The following is an 11,152-nucleotide window of genomic DNA, read 5'->3' on the forward strand; positions in this document are numbered from 1 at the left end:
AATATTTTCATACATAAAATAATATTTATTAATGTTAGACTTTATCTTTTTTCACGAAATTCATTGCGAATGTGAAAGTTAAAAATTTTCAATAAAAGAAATCTCAAACTTGAAACTTTTAAACGCAAAGTTAAAATAAAATTTACACCTTAAAAGTTTTAATTAAAATCTCTTTTCTTTGTGATATTTTTATAGAAATAACTTTATGACTAATGACAAAAATGATTCAGTTATGAAATGTTCTGAAGTATTAGTAATTGAAAGTTTTCTAATAAGTCAAATCCAATCAGGAACAAAATTAATCAGAAAAGTAACCAATTTTCATTCATTCTATATCAATAAACTTCAATACTTAATTCAATTAATTTTCTAGAAAACGAGAAATAGCAGATTGATATCGGAGAAAAGGATCAAAGGTTCTGATATAACACAATCTATCTTCTAGGATATTTAAGCAATACAATCTCAGAAAATCAAACAAGCAATTAAAGAAACTATTCATATATATTAAAACAATATATATTAACGTTTCATCACCAGATTTTACGTTAAAAGTTGCGTAAAATAATAAATATCCAACTAAAAATGATTAATTAAATGCTCATTTTTAAATATTTCAGCTTTAATTTTTATATATTTTTGGGGGGTGAAAAGTAAGTTAATAAAATAAAACTTTTTCAATAATAAATTAAGTAATTCTTTTCTTTTTTAAGAAAATTCCTGTCATTGTCACCGGAGCATTACTTAACCTAGTGACAAGCAAATGCGGTCTTCTTACGAAAAGGTCATTGACTCCGTTAAGTCCGTCCATCCTTTCAGGTTCATTCAGGATAAGCGACAGGAAGGATTTATGCAGACTTAAGCAGTTTGAGGAAGTTGTATTTAACAAAGTGTTGGTTTTATCTTAGATTTTTAAGTCATTTTTCAAACAAAAAGTCTTATCATTATAAAACTTAAAAATTTAATTCTAAAGTCAATTTGTGAACTTTCCAAGACTTATTAATTAGATAATTTTTAATTAATTCAAATCATATGCGAGATATATTTAACTTTCTATAATTTATAAAGCATTTTTACACTTTTGATTCAAACGAATACATGTTTCTTTTGAATTTTATATTAGAAGCATTCAAATTTTTAACAAATTCTTTTATAATTATTTTTAGTAATTTTCTATTTCATTATAATCAATAGGAAAGGCGAATCATATAACCTTATTCCTTAACCTTTTTTCTGTTAACATGAATAGAGTTCCCTTTTATTTCCTTTTTGCTTGGTATAATGTATTGTTTTTTAAAGCAAAACTCGTTTATGTAAATATTAAACAGTAAACATTTTTCTTAGTCATACAAATAAATTTTTTGAGGTAATTTCGATGAAATTCAATAGCATTTAATTGGAAAAATAAAATAAAAATGTTTATTCTACCTTCCTAAAATATAGACACTCAATGAAAGAAGGTATAAATATTATTGTAGATTATATCGACTAAAAATAGCCATATAAATAGAGGATGTTGTTTATATTATTAGAAATGTATATCTATAATCTCTGAATTATAAACGCAATTTTGTTAGTCTACTGTGTATTATATATTATTTTCAACATGCTTTTAATATCAAGTAAGAAAGTTTCTAATTATTAAAATATATTAACATTGCTTAAAAATTATACCGTTGAAAGTCGAAACTGGTAATTTGTATGTCGTAGAAGATTGGGCTTTTACTACATGTTAAAAATTCACTATTATTACACTGTTTAAGAACTACTTGTAAAATTGAACCATGTATGTAACTTAATATTTTAAATATACTTGGTGGTGTAAGAAACAGACAAGACAAATTGTAAAGATAAATAAGATGAATGTCAGATTAAATATAAGTTTGTAATTTGATACAGAGATAGCATGTATGGTTGGCTGAAAAGAAAATAAAAATTCCAAAACGTTCTAAGTCTATATTGTACAGTAAGAGGAATAAAGAAATCACGAAGTGCATGTAAGTCCAATGTCTGTTTTATACATTACCTAGTAAATTTAAATTATCACAGTCATCAGATATATTAATTTTCATTAAAATAATGAACATTTTCAAGAAAAAATAAATTTTACTTTATTAATTTTTGTAGACCTATTTTATTTATGTNTTAGAACTTTTAATTTTGTTATTATAATTAGTGTATTTTTATTGTTTATATACTGATTTGAGTTGAGTCAACTCTACATTCTTTATTTATACATAAAGAACGAACAGTTAATTCAAGTCAAAAATCAAAAGAGTATTTGAATAATCTAATGTATTTGAATAAGAAAATAAACAACTGGAAACATTTTACTTAATTTTTTTTTCTTTGCTCTTAGTGAAAAATTCTTTTAAATAATTTAGAACTAAAGAACATAAAAAAAGAAATATAAAACTGTGCATTAATTTTGATGTTTTTACTTGAAAAAACAAAAATAAATAAATAAATAAAAGCTTAAATTAAAAACTGTATATTTACTTTTAATGTAATATTACTTTTGACGAATATTTTATTAAGTTATATTATTTTTATTACATTTGAAATTTAATTACGTTTATATAATTAAGGAAAATGTATTAAAGAGTTATTTATTAAATTTTAAACATAAATGCAAGAAATTAATATTAATAAATTATATGAAAAAGGAAGTCAATTTCATTTTTTTAAGTAGAAAATATATTTTTATTATGGAAAAGGTTTTTACCTTTCTTTTAAAATAATCCTCTTAATTTAATAGACAATCATTTATTTAATTAAAAAGATTCGTAAAAGAGTATAAACATTGAAGATATCATAAGATTTTTACACATGAGAATTCATATTAGATTATCAGAATAAAGAAAGCATTTCCAATAGGAGTAATAAAAACCGTCAACAAGATTGATTGAAAGTTATTGATAATCAATTTTACTAATTACATCAACTTTTTTTTTCCTTTTAAGAAACTTTCACAAAATCCAAATCAATAAAGACATAAATTAAATAAATAAATATCTCAAGTAGAACAATTGATTGTATCTAAACAACAAACCAAATAAAAATTAAAACCTTGAGGAAAGAATGCTAAAGTAATCTTCTGTTTAAATTCTTTAAAAACTACAACAGAAAACAAAAGATAAAATTAAAGTAAAAAAATGAAAGCTACTGGCTAATTTCAAAAAGACAGAAAATAGTAAGAAAAAATGTGAAAAAAATGAAAGTTTTAAGCTTCTTTCTTGTACAAAAAAAGAAAGAAAATATAAAAAGTTAGCTTTTATTTCCATTTTTTTGTCAAAGGAATAGTTTGAAAAAAGAATCATTGTTTTCAATTCACATAGTCCACAAGCTCATTTCAAATCATATTGACAGAAAGAGTATTAGATAGCAAACAAATGAATCTTATAATTTGTTAACTTTGAACTAAGTATAGACAGGAAAATAATTCTGATGTTCACAATAAAAGAAAAAAGAGATAATATCATTTCCAATTAGTCAACATTGATTGAAAAAAAAATATATATATATATATATTACTCAGAATCTGATAAAAGTGATTTCCACAATCAGCTTTAAGTAGCTCTATAAAAATGACAATAAAGATATTGATAATAAATCTTTTATACTATTGATGTCATTCTTTTAAAAATCATTCATCATTTAATTGAAATTTCTGAGAAAGAAAGAAAAATGATCTTATATAAAGCCATTAAGATAATATTTTCAAAACTTATATAATATAATTTTTCCAAAGAAGAATGATGTTATTTTACCTGAAATTAATACAATAATGTTTATAAAAAATGTAAATTCTCGTATAAAAAATATTTTTTAAAACCATTTTAAAATTTTTTTATTTAATTTTATTATATATGAAGTAGTTTAAAACAAATATTTAAGATTTTTAATATATTATTAAATATTTAATAGTTTATTAGATTTAAATAACGTTATTGTTTAAATAAAATAAGTTAAATAAATGAATTTATAAGTTTTAATAAAAGAAATTCAAATATTCTTTTGTTGTATAGCTTTCAATTTTCTTTTAATAATTCTTAATACTGAAAATTATAAAGTAATTGGACAGAANAATGAAAATTACTGTATCTAATGAGTATAATAATTACGTAAAAATAAATCTCCTCTTTTTATCATTTTTATGAAATATTCTCTTTGAAGTCGCTTATATCTGAATTTAAAATAACTTATTATAAAAGTATGCATGAGATAATTTTTATTACATGCTTTTATTTTAATTTGCTGCTCATAATAAGCAAGTTAAAATAAGTTTCAAGATTTCAGAACGATAAAATCCTCAAATCTTGAAACTAAAATTTCATCCAAATTTTATTAACAAAGAAGGCAGAAATAGAAGACGATGACAATACAGTTTAACAACGTTCTCCCATTTAGAAACCCTATAAACATAATCAAATGTAGAATTCAATCATGATATGTGTATGTAAATCACTATAATAATGTTTATGGTAATTCGATTATTCTCATTCCCAATCTCGAAAACTGACCAATGACAGCGTGTTTTTTTGGTTAAATATTTTTATATATATTAAAATTTTTTCTAAAAATTGAGATTATTAAATGACTTTTTAAAATTTTAATTTATTTAATTAAAATATTTTTAAAAAATTGCTTCAAAATATAAAATATATCCAAGAAATATTTATTTATTTAATATTCATCATAAAATTTATTTATTTCTATAGAACAATCAAAAACGTAAAATTCAAAACGAGATAAGTCAACATGTCCGATTTAATTTGTTTTTGCCGTGAGTTATAAGAATGAGATAATTAGCAGGAAATAGCGATTTTTATTTTAGTTTAATTTCAAAACGGGTTAAGTTTTTAAAACACGTTAGCACATATTTCAATGTAAGAAATATTTTTATTTATGGTAACTGTGGGCCATTGCATCCTGCATTCACAACTTGAAAGACTAGTGTTAAATATTATGTATATCATAAAGGTATCACAATAAAGAGAAATAAAATGTGCACTTTTCTCCTCGACTACATTAAAGAGAATGTGCCACGACTCTTCGTTCACGTCTGTGGTGGACAAAACGGAAAGAATGCATTTGTTCATACGAGACCNAGTTAATATATAATTATATATACAGTACCTAATTTATATATAATTTATATAATACTGTCCAGACGATAGAAATCTCTCCGTAGCGTGGCGCTACGGACTGCGGGTAAGTAGTTCGGCTGCCCGATGACGTTTTACGTATTATAGGAGTTATTTTTACCGTTGTTTACGGATAATGCCACAATTTTTATAGGAATCATAACTATAGGAAACGCTTTTATAGGGGGATCTACTGTAATTATATACAATACATTTAATAAATTTATCTCAAAGAATTTTAAATAATTTAATTAATAATTTTAAAACATCAGCTTTTACCTCTTATTTTACTTTCAAAATTTTATACAAACAAAACAAAATTAACTATGAATTCTCCGTCATGTCATAAAACCTTATGATTCGTTCTGAGAATTTAATATTCTCTCTCGAGTAGTTATTAAGGTCATTGACCTAAGTTCAATTATCAGGAAGTACAAATTTAAAGAATGCTACATGAATATCAACATTTTACTTTTATGATTAACATGATGAATAACTCATTAAACTTGAAAAAGCTTCAATATAAAATTACGTTGACATCAAAAATTGAGATTATAACCACAAAGATTCTTGATTATGTAACGGATATTTTAAAATTAACATTTTAACTTAAATTCTTCAGATTGTTTTCCTTAGGAAACAGGAAGTATAGGCTACATCTCGCTTCTGTATAATTATATTCTATTTACATGCATTCGTGAATAGATCAATATATATGTGTGAAACTATCTATTTAAATTAAGTCTCGTAAACTTATTTTAATACATTCGAAAATAGATTTAATTTATAAATAAATATAAAAGTACGGTTTTAAATTTCCGTTATCTTGAAAAATTATTTAAATGTTTTAATGTAATATTCATTATGATATATGTAATTAATCGATAGGCCCGTTGTGAGCCTGGCCGAATCTAAATTAGATATAAAAGAAGGCTTTTATAATGACCACAGGACGGAAAATGATAATTAAATAATTAACAATTTTTAATTCATTTACGATTAAATAATTTAGAAGGATAAAGAAATGTATTTTTATTTATTAACTTTCTTTAGAGAAAATGAATTAATCTAAGATATATTAAATTGATAAGAATTATAGCTTTGTTTCACAGCATTGTAAATTAAGATAGGTAATTTACAATTAGATTCCAGATTTTGCAAATTACAATTGATGTAGATAGAATCTTGTAAATTAAATTTACCGGACTTACTTCTATGCATCAATATAAATCGTCTCATTTTATTTTTTATTGTTCTTTACTTAATACAGGGATATAAAATTCTGATCAGAAACACGGATATTTGTGTAATCTTTCGCAGGTTGGAATGATAGAATCAGCTTTATTTGTGCAAAACGAAGTTGGACAGAAAATCCTTTCCAGAGATTGATAAGACAAATCAGTTTAGGGGATTCCAATATAATCTTTCTTCCGGATAACATTTTAACACAAAATTTCTTCGTATTAAACTGGCGTCGGACAGACCAATTTCCAACATAAAAACATTGCAAAGTTTTTATTTTATTATTTACGCTACAGATGGAATTTTAAATTATATAAACAATTCTTAAATTGGTTTTTTTCTCTTCTTTCAAATTCACAGGACAACTTTCTCAAACAAGGAATTGCTTCATTTCTCAAGTAGACAGTTTAAAAAAATTAAAGATTAAATCTTTAATTTTTAAAATATGTAAAAAATATATTAAAATGCAATAATCAAATTTATTTATAAATTCATGAGAATCTTCATCAGTGAGGATCTGTATCTTCATCTGTGAGACTCTACGTCTATCTTTATTACTAATAAATATACTTAAAATATAATAAAGATGTTTAATAGCTTGTATAAAAGTGTCATATTAATTCTTTAAAATGACCTTAAAAATAATATGTATATATCTACATTAAATATTTAAAACGATTCCAGCTTAAATGTTTTCGAGATATTCACATAACATATACAATTAAACAATTTTTCAATGCTTAAATTAATAGATCCAGTTTTTAAACTGTTAGAAATTAAATTTAAATTATTCCCTTTGAGAAATATATATGAAAATTTATTTATTAAAAGATCTTATAACTATTTTAAAGAAACCTGCGGTACTCTGTTGTTATCAGGAAAAGTATGATATACAGGGCAAGTCACTATTAAATTCGAGAATACATATTTTTAATTAAATAAATTTTTAAAATATGATTAAAAATTGCAGCTAGACAATTTTTTTCTCATTCGAATGTAAATAGAATTTTATTTTTATATTTTTGTGTTTTCTTATAATTCATTCAAAATTATAAATAAATAATTAAATAAAATTAATTTTAAATAGAACCAAGAAAATATTTAAATATATATTTCTTATAAATCAAATTTCATACTTTAAAAAATATACCTTAATTTAAAAATTAAACATGTAATTAAATAAGTAACCTTTGTCAACTTTATAAAAAAATAACAAAAATATTCAAATGACAAATTAGTAAAACTGTATTTTTAAAACTATTTTTAAAAAATTCTCATTCATTAAACAAGCTTATCATGTCCATCATTTTGTATAAATGTTCTCAAAATTGGTAATTCTTATGTTTAGTCAGTGTCATAATATTCATTAAATTTTTTGATTTTCATATATCCATTAGGTTGTTCTTGTTTTTATCTTAGTAAAAAAACACAAAATGAGAAGTTTAGGAAAATCATTTTTTCACAAAAGAACATTATTATTCAGCTGACAGGCATCAAATTTAATTATATTATAAGATCAATAACGTTCAAAACTTTTTTATACTTTACTAAATCTTGTGAAAACACTTTTATAATTCAGATCAACACAAATTCCTATCTGAAAAAAGTATTTTTAGAAGTTTCGACATATAATTTATAAATATTTTTTAAATGAAATTGTACAAAATGTTAAAGAATGTTTAAAACAAAAATTATATTTGTATACAAGTGATATATACAAATACAAGTGATATATATATATATATATATACTGTATATATCACTTGTATACAAATATAATTTTTGTTTTAAACATTCTTTAACATTTTGTACAATTTCATTTAAAAAATATTTATAAATTATATGTCGAAACTTCTAAAAATACTTTTTTCAGATAGGAATTTGTGTTGATCTGAATTATAAAAGTGTTTTCACAAGATTTAGTAAAGTATAAAAAAGTTTTGAACGTTATTGATCTTATAATATAATTAAATTTGATGCCTGTCAGCTGAATAATAATGTTCTTTTGTGAAAAAATGATTTTCCTAAACTTCTCATTTTGTGTTTTTTTACTAAGATAAAAACAAGAACAACCTAATGGATATATGAAAATCAAAAAATTTAATGAATATTATGACACTGACTAAACATAAGAATTACCAATTTTGAGAACATTTATACAAAATGATGGACATGATAAGCTTGTTTAATGAATGAGAATTTTTTAAAAATAGTTTTAAAAATACAGTTTTACTAATTTGTCATTTGAATATTTTTGTTATTTTTTTATAAAGTTGACAAAGGTTACTTATTTAATTACATGTTTAATTTTTAAATTAAGGTATATTTTTTAAAGTATGAAATTTGATTTATAAGAAATATATATTTAAATATTTTCTTGGTTCTATTTAAAATTAATTTTATTTAATTATTTATTTATAATTTTGAATGAATTATAAGAAAACACAAAAATATAAAAATAAAATTCTATTTACATTCGAATGAGAAAAAAATTGTCTAGCTGCAATTTTTAATCATATTTTAAAAATTTATTTAATTAAAAATATGTATTCTCGAATTTAATAGTGACTTGCCCTGTATATCATACTTTTCCTGATAACAACAGAGTACCGCAGGTTTCTTTAAAATAGTTATAAGATCTTTTAATAAATAAATTTTCATATATATTTCTCAAAGGGAATAATTTAAATTTAATTTCTAACAGTTTAAAAACTGGATCTATTAATTTAAGCATTGAAAAATTGTTTAATTGTATATGTTATGTGAATATCTCGAAAACATTTAAGCTGGAATCGTTTTAAATATTTAATGTAGATATATACATATTATTTTTAAGGTCATTTTAAAGAATTAATATGACACTTTTATACAAGCTATTAAACATCTTTATTATATTTTAAGTATATTTATTAGTAATAAAGATAGACGTAGAGTCTCACAGATGAAGATACAGATCCTCACTGATGAAGATTCTCATGAATTTATAAATAAATTTGATTATTGCATTTTAATATATTTTTTACATATTTTAAAAATTAAAGATTTAATCTTTAATTTTTTTAAACTGTCTACTTGAGAAATGAAGCAATTCCTTGTTTGAGAAAGTTGTCCTGTGAATTTGAAAGAAGAGAAAAAAACCAATTTAAGAATTGTTTATATAATTTAAAATTCCATCTGTAGCGTAAATAATAAAATAAAAACTTTGCAATGTTTTTATGTTGGAAATTGGTCTGTCCGACGCCAGTTTAATACGAAGAAATTTTGTGTTAAAATGTTATCCGGAAGAAAGATTATATTGGAATCCCCTAAACTGATTTGTCTTATCAATCTCTGGAAAGGATTTTCTGTCCAACTTCGTTTTGCACAAATAAAGCTGATTCTATCATTCCAACCTGCGAAAGATTACACAAATATCCGTGTTTCTGATCAGAATTTTATATCCCTGTATTAAGTAAAGAACAATAAAAAATAAAATGAGACGATTTATATTGATGCATAGAAGTAAGTCCGGTAAATTTAATTTACAAGATTCTATCTACATCAATTGTAATTTGCAAAATCTGGAATCTAATTGTAAATTACCTATCTTAATTTACAATGCTGTGAAACAAAGCTATAATTCTTATCAATTTAATATATCTTAGATTAATTCATTTTCTCTAAAGAAAGTTAATAAATAAAAATACATTTCTTTATCCTTCTAAATTATTTAAACGTAAATGAATTAAAAATTATTAATTATTTAATTATCATTTTCCGTCCTGTGGTCATTATAAAAGCCATTTTTTATATCTAATTTAGATTCGGCCAAGCTCACAACGGGCCTATCAATTAATTACATATATCATAATGAATATTACATTAAAACATTTAAATAATTTTTCAAGATAACGGAAATTTAAAACCGTACTTTTATATTTATTTATAAATTAAATCTATTTTCGAATGTATTAAAATAAGTTTACGAGACTTAATTTAAATAGATAGTTTCACACATATATATTGATCTATTCACGAATGCATGTAAATAGAATATAATTATACAGAAGCGAGATGTAGCCTATACTTCCTGTTTCCTAAGGAAAACAATCTGAAGAATTTAAGTTAAAATGTTAATTTTAAAATATCCGTTACATAATCAAGAATCTTTGTGGTTATAATCTCAATTTTTGATGTCAACGTAATTTTATATTGAAGCTTTTTCAAGTTTAATGAGTTATTCATCATGTTAATCATAAAAGTAAAATGTTGATATTCATGTAGCATTCTTTAAATTTGTACTTCCTGATAATTGAACTTAGGTCAATGACCTTAATAACTACTCGAGAGAGAATATTAAATTCTCAGAACGAATCATAAGGTTTTATGACATGACGGAGAATTCATAGTTAATTTTGTTTTGTTTGTATAAAATTTTGAAAGTAAAATAAGAGGTAAAAGCTGATGTTTTAAAATTATTAATTAAATTATTTAAAATTCTTTGAGATAAATTTATTAAATGTATTGTATATAATTACAGTAGATCCCCCTATAAAAGCGTTTCCTATAGTTATGATTCCTATAAAAATTGTGGCATTATCCGTAAACAACGGTAAAAATAACTCCTATAATACGTAAAACGTCATCGGGCAGCCGAACTACTTACCCGCAGTCCGTAGCGCCACGCTACGGAGAGATTTCTATCGTCTGGACAGTATTATATAAATTATATATAAATTAGGTACTGTATATATAATTATATATTAACTATATATAAATTAGGT

Source organism: Centruroides sculpturatus, unplaced genomic scaffold (assembly GCF_000671375.1).
Source record: "Centruroides sculpturatus isolate CEXI.00-Female unplaced genomic scaffold, Cexi_2.0 scaffold25, whole genome shotgun sequence".
NCBI lineage: Eukaryota > Metazoa > Arthropoda > Arachnida > Scorpiones > Buthidae > Centruroides > Centruroides sculpturatus.